Raw genomic sequence first — 17,420 nt, 5'->3', positions numbered from 1 at the left:
AGCAGGTCAGATGGCCTCTGAATGATTTTGACTAAACTGTGAAATCTTCTTCTGCTTGTTGCTTATTGTATGTATGACAATGACACTTCCGAAGCTTAGGGCCTTCTCTTCGGGCTTCAACTCCAACAAGTTACTATCCAATCCAAACTTGTGACATTGCCAAGGATATAGTACATGTACATGTTAAAAATCAGGATACATTAAAAAGTAGGATCAAAGTAATGTTTCAACATCGACCATTAAATGGCCCTTCTTTTGTTTCTATGCCATCCAAGTTTTTCAGATAGTAAGTATTGTTTCCTTGCAAGACATGGATAATAAAAGGTCCTTTCCATAGGAAGTCAAACTTCCCATGTTTTCCCTTATCCTCCCTCCTGGAATCCCATCTTAAAACTTTGTCTCCAAGGTAGAAATCTTCTGCCTTGGTTCTTTTATCAAATAATTTCTTAAGCTTCTCCTGCAACACTTGGGATCTTTGATACACTTCCTCTCTGGTCTATTATAGATGGATGGTCTGGTTTATCCTCCTTTGAATATCATTAGGTTCCACCTGAGCTTCTTGAAGTAATTTCATTACAGGAACTCCTAAAAATGAAGGAAATACAACTTCCATGCCATAGACTAACTCATAAGGACTAGTTCCAATAGATTTCTTGGTGGTGAGTCTGTCTGCCCATAGTGCATTTGTAAGTTTCTTGTGCCAATTTTTCTTGTTCTCCTCCAATAATTTTTTAATAATATTAATTAGGCTCTTGTTGGAAGACTTAACCAGACCATTACCTTGAGCGTAATAGGCCATGGAATGGCCTAAGGTAATATGGTACTTGTACAAAAACTTATCATCTTCTTGGATTTGAAGGCAACACCATTATCAGTTATGATTTTCTCAAGACAGCCAAATCTAGACAATATGTTGGTTTCTAGGAATCCTATAATCACTGTGTCATTGGCCTGTCTGGAAGGAATGGCTTCTATCACTTGCTGAAATAGTCTGTGGTAGTGAGAATCCATTTTTGTTGGCCAGAAGAGGGAGAATGGATTTCTCCAATGAAGTCTAGACCCCATTATTGGAAGTTTTTTCAGTGGAAATTGGTTTCAAAGTAAAGGTAATAGTTTTCTTTTTCCTTTAAAAATTTGAAATTTATGGAAAGAAGTGACAAATTTCTTTACATCAGCAAACAAGGTTGGCCAATAAAATCCATCCCTTAGGATCTTGTTTGCAGTTGATTTCTAATAAAGGTGTCCACCACAGTCTCCTACATGAAATTCTTGGAGAACCTTGTCATCTTCTTCTTTTAATAAACAATTCAATATAATAACTTCATGATTTTTCCAAAAAAGAGCATTATCTAAAATACAAAACTTTGAAGATTTCATCTTTAAAAACTTTTTTTTGTTCTGGATAACCCTGGAGGAGCCTACAGGTTTAATAGTACATAAATTATATCAGCATACCAAGGGGAGTCTAAAAATGCTTGGCTGATTTGTGGAGTCGCCATCTCCTGTTCGTTATCTAGTTCATTAATATCCAAGACATGACAATTTGTTTCAGTCATGAGTTTGGCCAATCCTTGTCCTTTTATAAGATTTGTAGGTTTTATTTCAATATCATACTCTAATATAGTAGCAATCCATTTACCTCTTTTTCCCTCAATTCCATCTTGGGTTAAGATGTCTTTGACAACAGCGTTTGGTACATAGGCTATTACATGGGAGTACAATATGTAGACTCTGAAGTCTTTAATAGCTTTTACAAGTGAAAAATCTTGTTTCTCCATGATTTTGTATTTTAGTGGTGCATCCCTAAGTGCTTTACTAAAAAAGGCTATGGGTTTTTCACATCCTTGATCATCCTTTTGTAATAAAACAACTGCTATGGTGTGTTCTGTTGCAAATGAAAATATTATGCAGTCTCTATCAAACTTTGGACTCGTAAGGGCTAGTGTTCTAGTCAAAGCCATTTTAATTTCTTCAAATGCTTGTTTGGCTTCTACTATCCATTTAATACTTGAATCCTTTTTCAACATATTATTAAGAAATCTAATTAATTCAGCTAAGTTAGATATGAATCTTTACAAAAAAATAATCTTTCCTAGGAAAGCTTGAAGTTCTTTGACATTTCTAGGGTGGGGTATTTGCAAAATAGATTCTATTCTAGCAGGATCAATTCTAATGCCATCTTTGGAAATGATATGGCCGAAGAGTTTACCTTCTTCTAGACCAAACAAGGACTTCTTTGGATTCAAATAAATACCATATTTTCTGCATTTTAAGAATACTTGTCTAAGATGATCTAGATATTGCTGATCTGATTTAGAAAAAATAGTTAAAACATGTAGATATATAACCAGATCATGAATTTCTTTTGAAAATTCTATGTCCATTGCTCTTTGGAAGGTCGCCCCTGCATTTTTAAGTCCAAATGGCATTTTGACATACTTGAATGTGCCCCATGGTGTTGTAAAAGCAGTTTTTTCCTGGTCATTAGGATGAACCATAATCTGGTTATAGCCTGAGAACCCATCTAAAAGTGAAATCCTAGAAGCACTTACCACCCTTTGTAAAATGTGATCCATCTTGGGTAAAGGGTAGTTATCCTTAAAAGAAACCTTATTTACATTTCTTAAATCAACACATAATTTGATTTCTCCAGTTTTGTTCCTAGTAGGTGTTAGAGTCGGTCTGGTCAGTCCTCCGTTAGAGTTCAAAACTCTTTATGCATTTCATTTTTAGGTCTCCCGCTCCATTCACTCAAGTGCATTCCACTAGGGGCATGCCATAATCTGACGGAGAAGTTCATGCTAGTCATTTCCCATCATGTCTGGTTCCTGCTGGCTTGGGTCTTTTGTAAATAATCACTAAAATCCATGACAGTCAAGGTCTATTCCTTTAATGGACAAAAGTCATTTTTGGTCATTAGGTCTAGGGATTGATCAATTTGATCTTTAAATATGTCTAGTAAATCCATGTAGGCTAGAGTGATGCTCTTGCAAAGTAATGATCCGCGGAGTTTCATCATCATATTGATAAACTTCGACTGTTCTTCAAACTCTGTTTTGAAGAAAAGTGAGACAGTGATATTGGTGACAAAATTTTCAAAAGGGGTCTACAGTTGATTTCTTCAGGTGCAGTCATGGTTTCCATGGCCAAATGCTCTGTCATGCAATCCCCGCAAAAAGTGTCGAAAATTTCATCGTTTGAGCCCAAAATTCAGAGAAAAAGTGAAAATCACGGTTATATTAAAATCAATGAAAAGGGTGCCAAATAGGACATTAGAAAGTGGGTTTTTTTTAAAAAGAAAACATGACCTCCAAGCCTATATACACAAATTCCATCATGAATCCAAGTCATTGTGCAACCAAGTGCTTGGGAGAACATATCAAACTGTTTGAGTGAGAAATCGTGCGATTTGGAGCAGTTTGAGGAGGTTTCAGGGTGTGTGGCACACACAAGTAGGGGCGCGGCACACACACAGGGTGCGGCGCACACAGAGCCCGCCTGCAGTGTTAAATTACAATTGGCGCGGCGCACACCCGGAGCGTGGCGCACTAGGCTTTGCGCGCAGCGCACAGAGACAAAGCGCCCAGAAATTTCCAAACTCACCTAATTTTTTTGTGAAGACACTCTAATTGCAAGGTAGGCTACCTAAAATCACTTGTGCATCAAATTTGGTAAATATATGATGGTTTCATGCCCCTGATTGAATGCAATAATTTATTAAAGCAACCAAAAAGAGACACCAAGAAATCATCTTGCTAGGGTTGTGTAACAATGTTATTGCTACCAAGGTATTTTCCCTTCCCTACCCCTGTTCCTTATTTCCCTATTGCATTCTTCCTACTATCACTACCCTAACACTACCAAACTCATATTCCCTTACCCCTCCTCCCATTACTCAATACAAACCCTAAAACCCTACCTTGCCAAACCCAAACCCTACCCTATCAAAAATACCCAAACCCCCTACATGTCCCTAAACAAAATTCTCCCTATAACCCTTGTTCCCATTTTATTATTCCCATCCTAATATTCCCTTGTTTCATTGTCCCGTTGGTGGCAGATTATCAAAACAACCTAGCTTTCACCATCATCAAAATGGCATACTAAATTCAGTTTATAAACAGCAGTCGTGGAATCCGAGGTTTCATCAGAGTGTAAGGTGGAGACCCACAGTGATACAGCTTCAGGAAAATAGGCCCCCAGGAGACATCACAGGAGTGGCAAACATGTTAGAGATGAGCCAAACACCCTCACTGAGTTGCAGGCATGCCCTCTTGATATGTCATGTTTCCAGCACCTAGCTTGTTTTGAATTTTGTCAAAGGGTGGCAAATGTCAGAGTTCATCATGAGTTGGCCCATATTTTTGCACTTCACCTACATGGAGGTCAGTCTATATTATCTAGGGTCACTTTCACATTGACACCCGAAGCCATATCAGTGGCAACAGGCATACCAAATGTTGCAGAATAGTGGCATAAGAAGAAGAAGATGGAGAGGCATCATTATGAGCCTTAAATTAAGGCCATTTGTTTGAGTCAGCTCACGAGAGTTTTCCCATTCAGATTTTTGAGAGATGAGTATGCTCCGCTCATGAAATTGATCATGAAGTACTTCAGTTGTGAGGAGAGGTTTTCTCGCCTTTATGCCTATCACATTAGTTTTCTAATGCACTTTACCAGGGTGTAGATGATGAAACTCCCATTTTTCATTTGCGAGAACATAGAGAGGATGAAAAATTTCATGCAGCATAAGACCCCTCAACAACAGCTCAAAAGTGTTTATCACTTTTCTCTTATCTGGATTTTGGTGGATCATCAGTTGGGATTGCAGGGTATTGCTTGGGAGGACTTCATCTCCCATGACTTCTTCAGTGCTCCACAGGTAGTATCAGAGGCAGAGCATGATATAGGTGGTCCATCACATCAATATGAGTGCCATGAGACTGCTACTATGCTAGTATTCATCACCTATCAGAAAGGCAGTAGACCCTTATTTGCAGCAGCAAAGCGAGTGTTATCTCCACCCGGGGTGGAAGGGGCCTCACTTCTGACATCAGCATCACATGAGCAGGGTAGAGGTAAGGAGCTAGTGCAGGAGGAAGGGCCATCAGGTGAATGAGAGACAGATACAAAACCAACAAATGCAGAGCTTACAGATATCATCCAGGAGCAGCAATCAGTGATTGAGGCCTTATCCCTTGACTTGGAGAGGGCCAAGTGGAACATGAAGTACCTGGAGTAGATAAACAGGTAGCTTAAGGACCAGCGGGTGATTATGGAGATGCAAAACATTCGTGAGCATCGCCAAGCTTCTCAAAGGAGAAGAGTTGAGCTCACATCATTGGAGCAAGAGATCAATGGGGATCGGGAGGCCCATCTCGAGAGCATGAACATGCACTTGGAGAGGCTGCTGGACAAGGCCGATCAAGACTTTTCCTTGCTGAGACACATGGCTTATCATTATTGGACACGAGATATGAGTGCAAGGACCCGGATAAGGAGCTTGAAGGCGAAATTGAGGAAAGCAACAAGAAATGCAACAGAGGAAAAAGAGAAAAATCGGCTTCGAATCTTGGCTAAGGCTTCCTTGGCCCACCATAACACCCCATAGAGAACCTCCAGCCCAAATTTCAAGAATTTTGGGGAATTTTTTGTCACATGACAACTTTTTGGGCAAAACAAAGTGTTTTTCTCCCATTGGCATGGCGCTAAAAATCTAGAGCTCCAAATGAGGAATGGTTTGCATTTTGGATTTATCATGGAAAATCACGACTACTGGTTCCCGAACAAGAAATATGGGCAAGATCTGAGTCTCCAGGAGGTCAAAAACACCCAAAAAATGGCCTCTCTGCCCCTTTTTGACACATAGGAAGCAGTCTTGGGAGAATGAAGATTTGGAGGGGCAAATGAGCACCAAATTCAAAAATTCCAGTGGGGTTAGAAAGTAGACGGGATAGTATTTCTTACAAGCCCACTTGGGTACATTTTGGACACCTGCAATTACCACAAACCAGGCCCCAAAGTAGCGCAGCGCACAGAGAAAATGGCGTGGCGCACAGAGGAAAAATTGCCAAATTTGCTTCCGTTTCGTGAAATTTCGATTCACGACTTCTCCAAGTGGGACCGCTGATCTACACTTCGGTTTTTTGGCACCAAAGGTGGCATTTAAAGTATTTTCGTTCCATATGGACTTCTATCCAAGTGGCGAAGGAAGGCAAACGGTCACCCAAGCCAAATGTCATGTTTGTAGCACTGCATCTGTAGCTGATGGTTGGCTCTTCATCTCCATTTTGTAATGATTCGAGTAACTCCCCAACCCTTGGGCATTCTATCTCTTCATGGCACATTCTATATATTGTATGTAAGCTATTTGCAAAGGGTTGGTTAGTTTGTAACTTCTGGGAGACTGTGGGAAAGAAACTCTGTTTCTTCACTGTGTATTTTTGACAGAGAATTAATGAAAGGCAGTGGCTCTATTTCATGAGATTCTTGTGGTTGTGAGTGTAGCAAATGTGTCTCTTATGTTTTCATATGTATTTCGTTATGTTTCATAATTCAATTCATGTTCATTTCCAGTTAAATTTTCTAAGTGAGATTAGGTAGAATTCAATTTTATTGCTCTGCCTGTGGGAAAATTTCATGTTCAGTGTTCTTCTTCTATTGAAAAGGATTCATGTTCCTATGCCCTTTTCACACTCCTCAACAATCTCTCTATTCCGCATTATTCCAAACTAAATTGCTACACTTTCCGCCTGCCTTACCTCACAAAGTAATATGTGCCTTTGTATTAAATTCTCTGTTCTTTGCTGACCGTTGGTCCCATACCATACCAGAAGCTCGGTCATTCATAAAAATTGTTTCTTGTATCCATATTCACTTACTAGCCTAAGATCAATATTTCATTGTAAGTCATCTCAAACCGTTTTTTGCTTATCTATTCACTGAGCGTGACTTGGAGAGAGCTCCTCCTGTTCTGGTAGGGCTAGCTACCAGATTGAGTGTGGTTTGTGGTTACCCTGAATTTTGCCTTCCTTCAGCCTATGGCAGATTTAGGTGCTAACATAGTGGCGACTCAATTGGGGAAAACAAAACTGAAATCAAATCCCCTTGTTTCATAATAATTCTAAGCTTCCAGATGATGAGCTTAGGATTGGATAGGCTGAGTAAGTTGGTTGTGTCCTGTGATTTTTCTCAATAGCACGCTCGCTTCGAGACAATATACCAAAGACAATCCCAACCCAGATCCTCCTCATATTTACGAAAACCCCAATTTGATTCTGAGACTCCTTTGTCAAGAAAGCACCATAACTCACACATTCAAATCCCATTCATGTCCTGACATTTTCGAGTATCTTGAAGAGCTTGAGTTTGACGAGCAGTTTGAAATATCATTATTTGAGTCTAAATCTAAAAGGGTTGTTGACTATACTGTCCCCAATCCTCAATTTCTTGTAGATCAAGAAACAGAAAGAGCTAACTGATTAATTGATAATTATATTGCGACACACCTCAAACTCCAATTTCTAGCCCCTTACAAACTATACACACCCCTCCAACACCTCCAAGGCCGAATCCACCAAGAGTGATTGTTGCCCATTTTTCACCCCTGGTTCTGCCTCAAGTTCTAGATGACATTCCCACAGATTATCAAAGAAAAATCCTTTTTTTTTATGGCACTCCTAACAGCATTACTGCCCAGCAACATGTGGACAAAATGGCAGACTTCTATGAACTTCATGAGATCGATGCGGAGAATGTGGCAATGAGACTCTTTGTACAGACATTTGCAGGTGATGTGAGGAAATAGTTCAGAGGTTTGTCGGCAGCAAGTATCACTACCTTGGCTGAACTACAAAGACAATTTTTAAATCGATGGGAAGTGAAAAATAATCCCCTTCAAATTCTAGCTGAATATGAACAAATCAAATGAAAAGCTGGTGAGTCGGTCCAAGATTATTGTGTTAGATTCAATACAGTTTATAACGAGATTCCAGATCATCTAAAGCCACCTGTGGGACTGGTTATGATGAAATTTCCAGATGGTTTTGACGCTGATATGGCCTACCAATTAAGATAGAGAGAACCAGCCACAATGGAAGACATGCAGAAAATTGCGGTTAGCGTTGAAGCAAATTTGCTATCCAAGAGAGCTAGAGCGAAAGCAGAAAAGAAAGTCACAGTTAAGGAATAGTCTTCTTCAATGGATCAATTACTCAAAAAGGTAGAGAAGATGCTTGAAAGGGTGAAGCTCAACAAGCCTGAGCCACAAGTTAGGAATACTAACTTCCGTGGCCAGCAGCAGCCACAATATAGAATAAGACAGAGAGATCAGCGAACCGAAGAACAGGCAGCACAACAGCCAGTACAGACACCTTTGCAGCAGAATTTTGTGCATGGACCAGAGTCAGATGAGGATGGTAATGTAACAGGTGAAGAAAACCACCTCTTTACTCCAAATGAGTTGCCTACTTACATTACCGAAGAAGAAGAGTGTGCGATGAGTTTAGCTGCACACAAAGATGCAGATTTCATTCTAGCAAGTCACACTATTTTACAAGAAGAATAAGAGGAGTATCAAAGGGGGTATATGAATTCTCTATCCGCACAACAGCAACGATATTCACTTAGAAACAGAGATGTGCTGGCCAAACCAATTTAGAAAAAGAAGGAGGTTGAAATAGTAACGAATGATTCATCAGCTACACAAAGAAAAGGAAAGGAGGCGGTTGGTCCAGAGAGCAGCAAATCAAAATCAGCAAAACAATCACAGAAGCAAGCTGCATCAAAAGAAAAAGAAAAGAAAGAGATCCCAGTCAAAGAGGTAGAAAAGACTCCTACCTTTAGCTTAGAGAATGACATTTCTAAGTTAAAAGTATCCATCCCCTTGACTGAAATAATGAAGAACAACAATTATAGATGACAAATATCTAAGATGTTGAATTTGGACCCAATGTCCGACATGGTAAATGTAGAAGATGATCAGCCTGAAATGATTTTTGGGCTAGCATCGAATGGTGAGTCTCCTGACAGCGATGTGCCACCCTTTTATATTAGTTTACGATTGCATGATTTTGTGTTACATAATGCCATTTCGATTCCGGAGCCTCTCACAATCTCAAGCCCAAGGCTATCATGGATAAGCTTGGTCTGGACATCACCCGGCAATGCCATGATCTCTATTCATTTGATTCCAGTAGAGTGAGATGTATAGGACTCATCAAAGACTTGGTTGTGAGTCTTGATCAACTTCCAATGAAAAATGTTTTGATGGATGTGGTGGTAGCAGATATTCCTCCAAGGTTTGGGATGCTTCTTTCTAGGTCTTGGGTAAAGAAATTGAAAGGGGCACTACAGCTAGATTTCTCCTATGCAACGATTCCGGTGTTTGGACAAATGAGAAAATTGTATCGGGAACAAAAAATGAAATATATGAACACAAGCAAGGAGAAACCAATAAATCATCCAATTAATTATGTACATACAGATTTAGAGTCTTTTGTTTTGTATCCAGATAGTTTAAATGATATAGATAGTCAGGTAGTAGAAGCAGATGATATTCCGGAAATAACAGAAAATTTCAGAGAAATTTTAAAGAAAGAAGGACAAGAAAAGCAGAACAATGTTGGGCAATCAACTGAAAGTAATGGACATCAAGAAGACAAGGCATAACAAACAGGTTTCCAGCAATTGCTAGAGGAGGAAGAAGGCTTTTGGACAATGGATTTTGATGGAGTAGTGGGAAATGATGGCGCTGGAATTGGAATTTTGGTACGCAGTCCTTTCTCCGCCCCGAACAAAGTGCCTAGTAACGTGAGGGTTTGCTCTTACAAGTTGGCTTTTGAGTGTTCAAACAACGAAGCTGAATATGAAGCTCTGATTGTTGGCCTGAAGATTTTAAGAAAGCTGAATGCTAAAAGGATTTTGGTATATGGCAACTCTGAATTGGTAATAAAGCAGGTCAGAGGCGAGTATCAAGCAAACCATCCTAGGATGCGGGCCTACCTTAATGAAGTTTTAGACATCCTAAAATTATTTTCAGAATACACCTTGACATGTGTGCCCTGTATACAAAATAGTATTGTTGACGCTCTTGCCAAGGCAGCAAGTAGTTTGAAAATCCCAATGAACTCCAGCAATAAATTTGAAATCCATGTCAAGCATCGTCCAACCATTCCAGAAAATCAGAGATATTGGCAAGTGTTTCAAGATGATGAAGAAATTAATGGTTTTCTGCAAAACAAAGGCAAGTTCAAAGAAACCTCAATTGATGTATAAAATGACGATGGTAAAGGGAATGGTACAGATGAAGTTCAGATCAATGAAAAAAGGCCTGATACCTCTAGAAGAAATTTTTGATCAAGATGATGTAGCTCGCAAGCCAACATTGCAGCCAACAGAGAAGGGTGTAGAAGAGGTCAACATAGGAACAGCTGCCAATCCTAAGTTGGTAAAATTGTCTAAAGCATTGCTGCCAAAGATCAAGGACAAATATATCAGTTTGATGGCTTCATTTGTAGATGTGTTTGCTTGGGATTATTCTGACTTAAAGACCTATGATACCAATATAATTCAGCACACTATACCCATCAAGCCCAATCAAAAACCATTTAGACAGAAGCTGATAAGGATAAATCCAAAGTTGTTGCCATCTATTGAAAAGGAGGTAAACCGATTGTACAAGTCAAGTATCATTGTGCCCATCAGATTTTCAGATTGGATCTCTAACTTGGTGCGCGTACGAAAGAAGACAGGTGAGATCTGCTTATGCATTGATTTCAGAAATCTCAATAAAGTTTCATTGAAAGACAACTATCCACTTCCCAAGATGGACCATATAATTCAGCAAGTAGTGGGGGCATCTTGTATGTCACTACTTGATGGTTATTCCGGATATAACCAAATTTCTATCCATGAGGATGACCGAGACAAGATAGCATTCACCACTCCATGGGGAACTTTTCATTACGCCAAAATGCCTTTCGGTTTAAAGAATGCAGGCACCACATTTCAGCGTGAAATGGACTTGGATTTTGCAAATGACAAGGATGTGTTTTTGGTGGTGTACCTAGATGATTTGACAGTGTTTTCCAGATCTGATGAAGAACACATGCACCATCTAAAAACTGTCTTTCAAAAGTGCAGAAAATATGGTTTATCGCTGAATCCTAAGAAGAGCTTGTTCACCATGGAGGAAGGCAAACTGGTTGGGCACATTATTTTAAAGAATGGCATTCATATTGACCCAACATGTGTGCAAGCAATTCAGCAAATCGATCTGCCCCACAATAAAAAAGAGATATAATCGTTCAATGGTAAGATGAATTTTCTGCGTCACTTTGTGCCTAATCTTGCTGAACACTTAAAAGAGATGACCAACATGCTCAAGAAGGACAACCAAGTGAAATGGACAGAGGAGGCTGTAAAATATTTCAATTTGGTCAAATTGGCCCTTTCTTTAGCTCCAGTTCTAGTCAGCCCGGACTACACTCAGGATTTCACATTGTTTTCCTTTGCTTCAGAGCACACTATGGCAGCAATATTATTGCAGAAAAGAGATGATCATGAAAGACTCATTGCATTTTTCAGCAGAACCATAAGAGATGCAGCTTTAAAGTACAACATCATTGAGAAGCAAGCCCTGGCACTGGTGAAGGCATTGAAGGATTTCCTGTTGGCATTATGGCTAAAGTGTTGTCCTTGATGGCAACCCATTCAGGTGATAGATCACAATACTTCAAGTCAGCAGCAGAGATTGATGATCAGCTATCAAATATTGAAGAAAATAAGGGGTACGCAGGTACACCTTACATAAGGTGCATACACGCAGGTCAGTGTTACATAAAGTGCGTACCTACCCGCAGTTATCCCATTCAGGAGGTGCGTACCCCCAATGCACACATTTCAAGGCAAAGAAATTCACATGTGGGGTTTTCTTATGTTTTACTCTTGGTATTTAGCCGACGGTATTGGGTTATTATGGTGTCGGCTTGTGGTATTGATCCATGTTTTAAGGAAGAGCTTTCCTATATAAAGCAAAGGAGATCATTTGGCTTGAGCATGTTTTTGGTTGAATATCTTACGAGGGCTAGATCTGGTCTAGATCTAAATAAGGCGAATCTATTGATGGACTGAGATCTCTTCGGCACATGTTCAGATCTGTAGATCTGACTGTCTGGGTTATTTTTGAAGTCTTGAAATCATCTATGCCCGAAGGTACGCAGGTACAGTGAAAGAAAAGTGCGTACGTATGCAGGAACGAAGCGTTTCAGGTGCGCCGGTACGCAGGCACAGAAGGGTTGCAGGTGCGGAGGTACGCAGGCACAGAAGGGTTGAAGGTGCGGAGGTACGCAGGCACAGAAGGGCTGCAGGTGCGTACATATGCAGGAATAGAAGGGTTGCAGGTGTGTACATACGAGGCACAGAAGGGTTGCAGGTGCGGAGGTCCGCAGGCAGTTCAATGGACTCAGAGCAAGGTACGCAGGCTAGCAGTTGAGCAGGATGCGTACATAAGCAGGCTAGCAGTTGAGCAGGGTGCGTACTGTAAGCAGGCAAGCAGTTGAGCAGGGTGAGTACAGTAAGCAGGCCAGCAGTTGAGCAGGGTGCTTACGTAAGCAGGCGAGCAGTTGAGCAGGGTGCTTACTTCTCTTAAGATCTTTGTTTATCATTGTTGTGTTCTGGGTTTGGTCCTATTATTGTTGATCTGGTTACTACAGTTGATTGGGTGATTCTCTTATACTTGATGATCATTTGATGCTTATGGATCCAGTTTGAAAATTTATGAAAAGTGGTCCTTGTAAGAAAAGGAGTAGGGGGTTGTAGCTCCCTTCTAGGAGAGACTAGAAAACGAGAGAGAGAGTTGTAGCTCTCTGCAGGTTGCAGCCTGCGTACTGGTAAAGGACTGCACCAGTACAAAACCATTGTAAAAGGAGTTTCTAATTTGAAAGAAGATAGAGACATATTGCAGCAGGTGGTTTTCACCCACATTGGGTTTCCACCTTACATCTTGTGTTCTTTGGTGTGACTATCTGTTTTCTTTTGTTCATGCTCATTATTTTATGGTACTGACATGCAAAAATAATTCAAAGAACAAATAAAGAAGATTTATTAAAAGAATTAGATAATACTGATTCACCCCCCCTCTCAGTATTATTTCCAACAATTGGTATCAGAGCCGGTCCTTCAGAGAAGCTTGATCGCTTGAAGGTAGATCGTTCATCATGAGCAACTACGAGAGAGAAGCATCAATCAGGCCACCGGTTTTTGATGGGACAAACTTCAATTATTGGAAGGTAAGAGTTACTGCCTATCTTCAATCTCTTGGTACAGAAGTTTGGGACATCGTAGAGACAGGCTATGCTTTTCCTTCAGCTACTCCTACAGATGCAGCCGAGAAAAAGAAGTATGAAACAAATGCGAAAGCAGTCAGTACTCTATTAGGATGTATATCTCAATCAGAATTCATGAAGGTAATGCACTATAAATCCGCAAAAGAGATATGGGACAAAATTGTCACGAGCTATGAAGGAGATGAACAGGTAAAGCGTGCTAAACTTCAAACTCTCAGAATTCAGTATGAGACTCTCAAAATGTATAATGATGAAAGTGTGGCTAACTATTTTCTTCAGGTAGATGAGGTTGTTAACTGTATGAAAAATTTGGGTGAAGAAATAAAAGAGGCTATTGTGGTTGAAAAGGTTCTAAGATCATTGTCCCCCAAGTTTGAATCTAAAGTATCTGCAATAGAAGAAAAGGAAAATCTACGAATTCTTACTATGTCTCAGCTACATGGAATTCTAATTGCTTATGAAATGAGAAAGGGAGGTCCATCAGACAGAAGAGAAGCTGCTTTCAAGGCATCAGGCAAAGGAGATTATTATGAAGCAAGCCACGTCCCAGAAGAAGAGGAAGAAGAATCAAATTTTGTCAGAAATCTTCAAAGGGGTTCTGGAAGGTTCAGAGGTAAGTTACCTTTTAAATGCTTTGCTTGTGGAAGAGTAGGTCATTATGCTGCAAAATGTCCTTATAAGGATAAAGGAAAGGAACCTGCTAGATGGAACAAGAAACAGAATGCAAATAAGAAAAGCTACTACACTCATGAAGATAGTGATGGTCTATCAAACAATGATGAAGATGAACAAGGTAATGAATATAAGTTGTTAATGGCATTTGAAGATGATGATTATATGGATGCTATAGATGTGGATAACCTTTATGATGAAATTACTAGACTCAAGAGATGTATAGAATGAAAGAACATGATCATTGATACTCTACAATTTCAAATTGATGAAAAGGAAAAACATCTTGAAAAATTAGAAGGTGAAATTGTTCGTCTTAGAAAAGAGATTGAGAAAACAAAAGCTATTAATCTCAAGTTTGTCAAAGGATCTGAAACTTTGGATGAGATTATCAATGTGCAGCGGTCTCCACTAAACAAGACAGGTCTGGGCTATAATGGAGAAACTTCTCAAGAATCCACCTCAAAAAGTTATCTTGATGTAGCAAGAAGAAATGAGAAAAAGCACAATGAAGATCATCAAGTAAAGCAGGGACGAATTACAAACAGAAACTATCAGGGGCAATCCATCTTAAGGGTGAACAAAGGCTACAACCAGCCACAGGTAAAATCTTCTCAATTTGGTTCAAGAATAGATGACAATAGAAATTACAATCAATTGGCTGGTAGATTCGATAACCGCAGAAGTTTCTTCAATGGACAATGCTTTTCTTGCCATAACTTTGGTCACAAAGCAGCTCAATGTGTTGCATATAAAACGATCATGACTAGGGAAGCTCAAAAAAGTATGACGGGGATTACAAAAAGGACCTATAACAACTTTTCGGTTCTTGAAAATGAAGTTGAATGTTCTATTTGCAATAACTTTTGTCATGAAGACTCTGAATGCAGGAGCAGGTTTCAGCAGAAAAAGGAACAAGCCTCAAGCACCAAAACATGGAGAATAAAGGAACCTCAAACAGAAAGATGTGGGATAGCATTTTATGCAGAGGGACAGGAAAATCTATGGTACATTGACAGTGGATGTTCGAAGCATATGACAGGTGATAAAGAAAAACTTGAGTCTTATTCTACTCTAGAAAAGGGAAAGAAAGTCTCTTTTGGAAATGATACTCCTGCAACTATAAAAGGAAGAGGCATTGCTCAGTTAAAAGAAAAGGTCAAGGCTGGAAATGTTTTGTATGTTGATGGATTGAAGCATAATCTTCTAAGTGTCAGCCAGATGTGTGATCAAAGAACCGAGGTTATATTCAGATCAAATGGATGTCTTGTTCGTGATCTTGATACAGGTAAAACAGTGATCAAAGGCAAAAGAACTCCAAATAATCTGTACATATTTGAAGAAGGACAACAACAATGCTATCTGAGCAAGGATGATGAGCACTGGTTATGGCATCGGAGGTTGGGACATCTAAGCTTTTCACAAATAAGGAAACATGCAAATATCAGGCAGTTTGCGATCTTCCAGATATCAAAATTCCTAACAACACCATATGAAAATCATGTCAGTTTGGAAAACAAACCAGAACTAACTTTCCAGAGAAAGAAGGATCAGCTAGCATGCCTCTTGAGCTAGTACATACAGATACATGCGGTCCTTTCAGGAAAAGAACACCTCGAGGAGAAGAATACTTGATATTATTCATTGATGATTTCTCCAGGTTTGTCTGGTTAGGACTTATGAAGCACAAAGATGAAGCATTCGAAAAATTCAAATCCTTCAAAGCCTTGGTTGAAAATGAATCAGGTCACAAAATTAAGTGCCTCAGATCCGACAGAGGTGGGGAATTTACTTCAAATGAATTTTTCGATTTCTGTGAAGAACATGGGATAAGAAGAGAATTCTCTACAGCAAGAACTCCTCAGCAAAATGGAGTTGTGGAAAGAATGAACAGAACAGTCCAACAAATGGCTCGTGCTATGCTTGATGAGTCAGGAACTCCCGCAACTTTCTGGGGTGAAGCTGCACCTGCTGCAGTTATTATTCTCAACAAAACAAATGTCCGGGTGAACAGCACTCAAACTCCTCATGAGCTCTGGAGTGGTAGGACTCCTTCAGTAAAGCACTTCAAAATCTTTGGGAGCAAATGCTATATCAAGAATACTGATGAGCAGCTTGGCAAACTTGAACCTAGAGCAGATGAAGGCATTCTTCTTGGTTACTCTCCACATAGCAAAGCATACAAATGCTACAATAAAAGACTTGGCAGAATTGTTGACAGCATTGATGTAGTGGTTGATGAGAAGGGATACATTCCTAGGCAAGTACATCATGAAGACATCGAAGAAGATGAAGGCTACCCCCAACGACAGAATGATGAAGAAGAAGAACCTCAAGAAGAACCAGAGGAGAAAACAAGAATAGAAGAAAAGACTCCATCCAGATATGTTCAGAAGAACCATCCAGAATCTCAGATTATGGGGCAGAAAGAAGCAGGTGTACAAACAAGAAGAACAGTTGCAGAAGCTTCAAGCTATTTGGAATTACTCTCCTCTACTGAACCAAAAAATGTGACAGAGGCATGCAAAGATGAATACTGGGTGAAAGCAATGGATGAAGAACTTGAGCAAATCGAAAAGAACAACACTTGGGAGCTGGTTCCTAGACCAAAAGATAAGAATGTTATCGGGGAAAAATGGGTCTTCAAAAACAAATTGAATGAAAATGGAGAAGTAATTAGAAACAAAGCCAGACTTGTTTGTAAAGGGTATGCGCAGCAAGAAGGAATAGACTTTGAAGAAACCTTTGCTCCTGTTGCAAGACTTGAGGGCATCCGAATGTTCCTTGCTCTCTCAAGTTTTCAAAACTTCAAAGTATTTCAAATGGACGTGAAATCAGCCTTTCTGAATGGAGACTTGGAAGAAGAAGTGTACATTGAACAGCTAGATGGGTTCATTCTTGGAAATGATCCAAATCTTGTATGCATATTGAAAAAGGCTCTCTATGGTCTCAAACAAGCTCCAAGGGCTTGGTACTACCGTTTGGACAAATATCTTCATCAACAAGGCTTTTCAAAAGGATCGGCAGATAGCAATCTTTATATAAAAGTTGAAAATGACAAATTGCTAATACTTGTTGTGTATGTAGATGACATTATTTTTGGGAGCAATGAAGAAGCTATGAGTCAAAACTTTGCCTTGGTCATGCAGAAAGAATTTGAAATGTCCTTGCTAGGAGAACTGACATATTTCCTTGGTTTGCAAATCCAACAAAAAGAAGGAGGAATCTTTTTATCTCAAACCAAGTATCTCAAGCAGATTTTGAAGAAGTATGGTATGGAAGATGCAAAACCAGTATGTACACCCATGGTCACAGGATGTAGCCTCAGTGCAAATGATGAATCTGCAGCAGTACATCAACCAACCTACAGATCTATGATTGGAAGTTTACTTTATTTGACAG

This window comes from Pinus tabuliformis, chromosome 2_2, assembly GCF_031772625.1.
Source record: "Pinus tabuliformis cultivar Carrire ecotype Pingquan chromosome 2_2, CPIR1, whole genome shotgun sequence".
In the NCBI taxonomy this organism is placed as follows: domain Eukaryota; kingdom Viridiplantae; phylum Streptophyta; class Pinopsida; order Pinales; family Pinaceae; genus Pinus; species Pinus tabuliformis.
Note: the sequence above shows the minus strand (reverse complement) of the source record.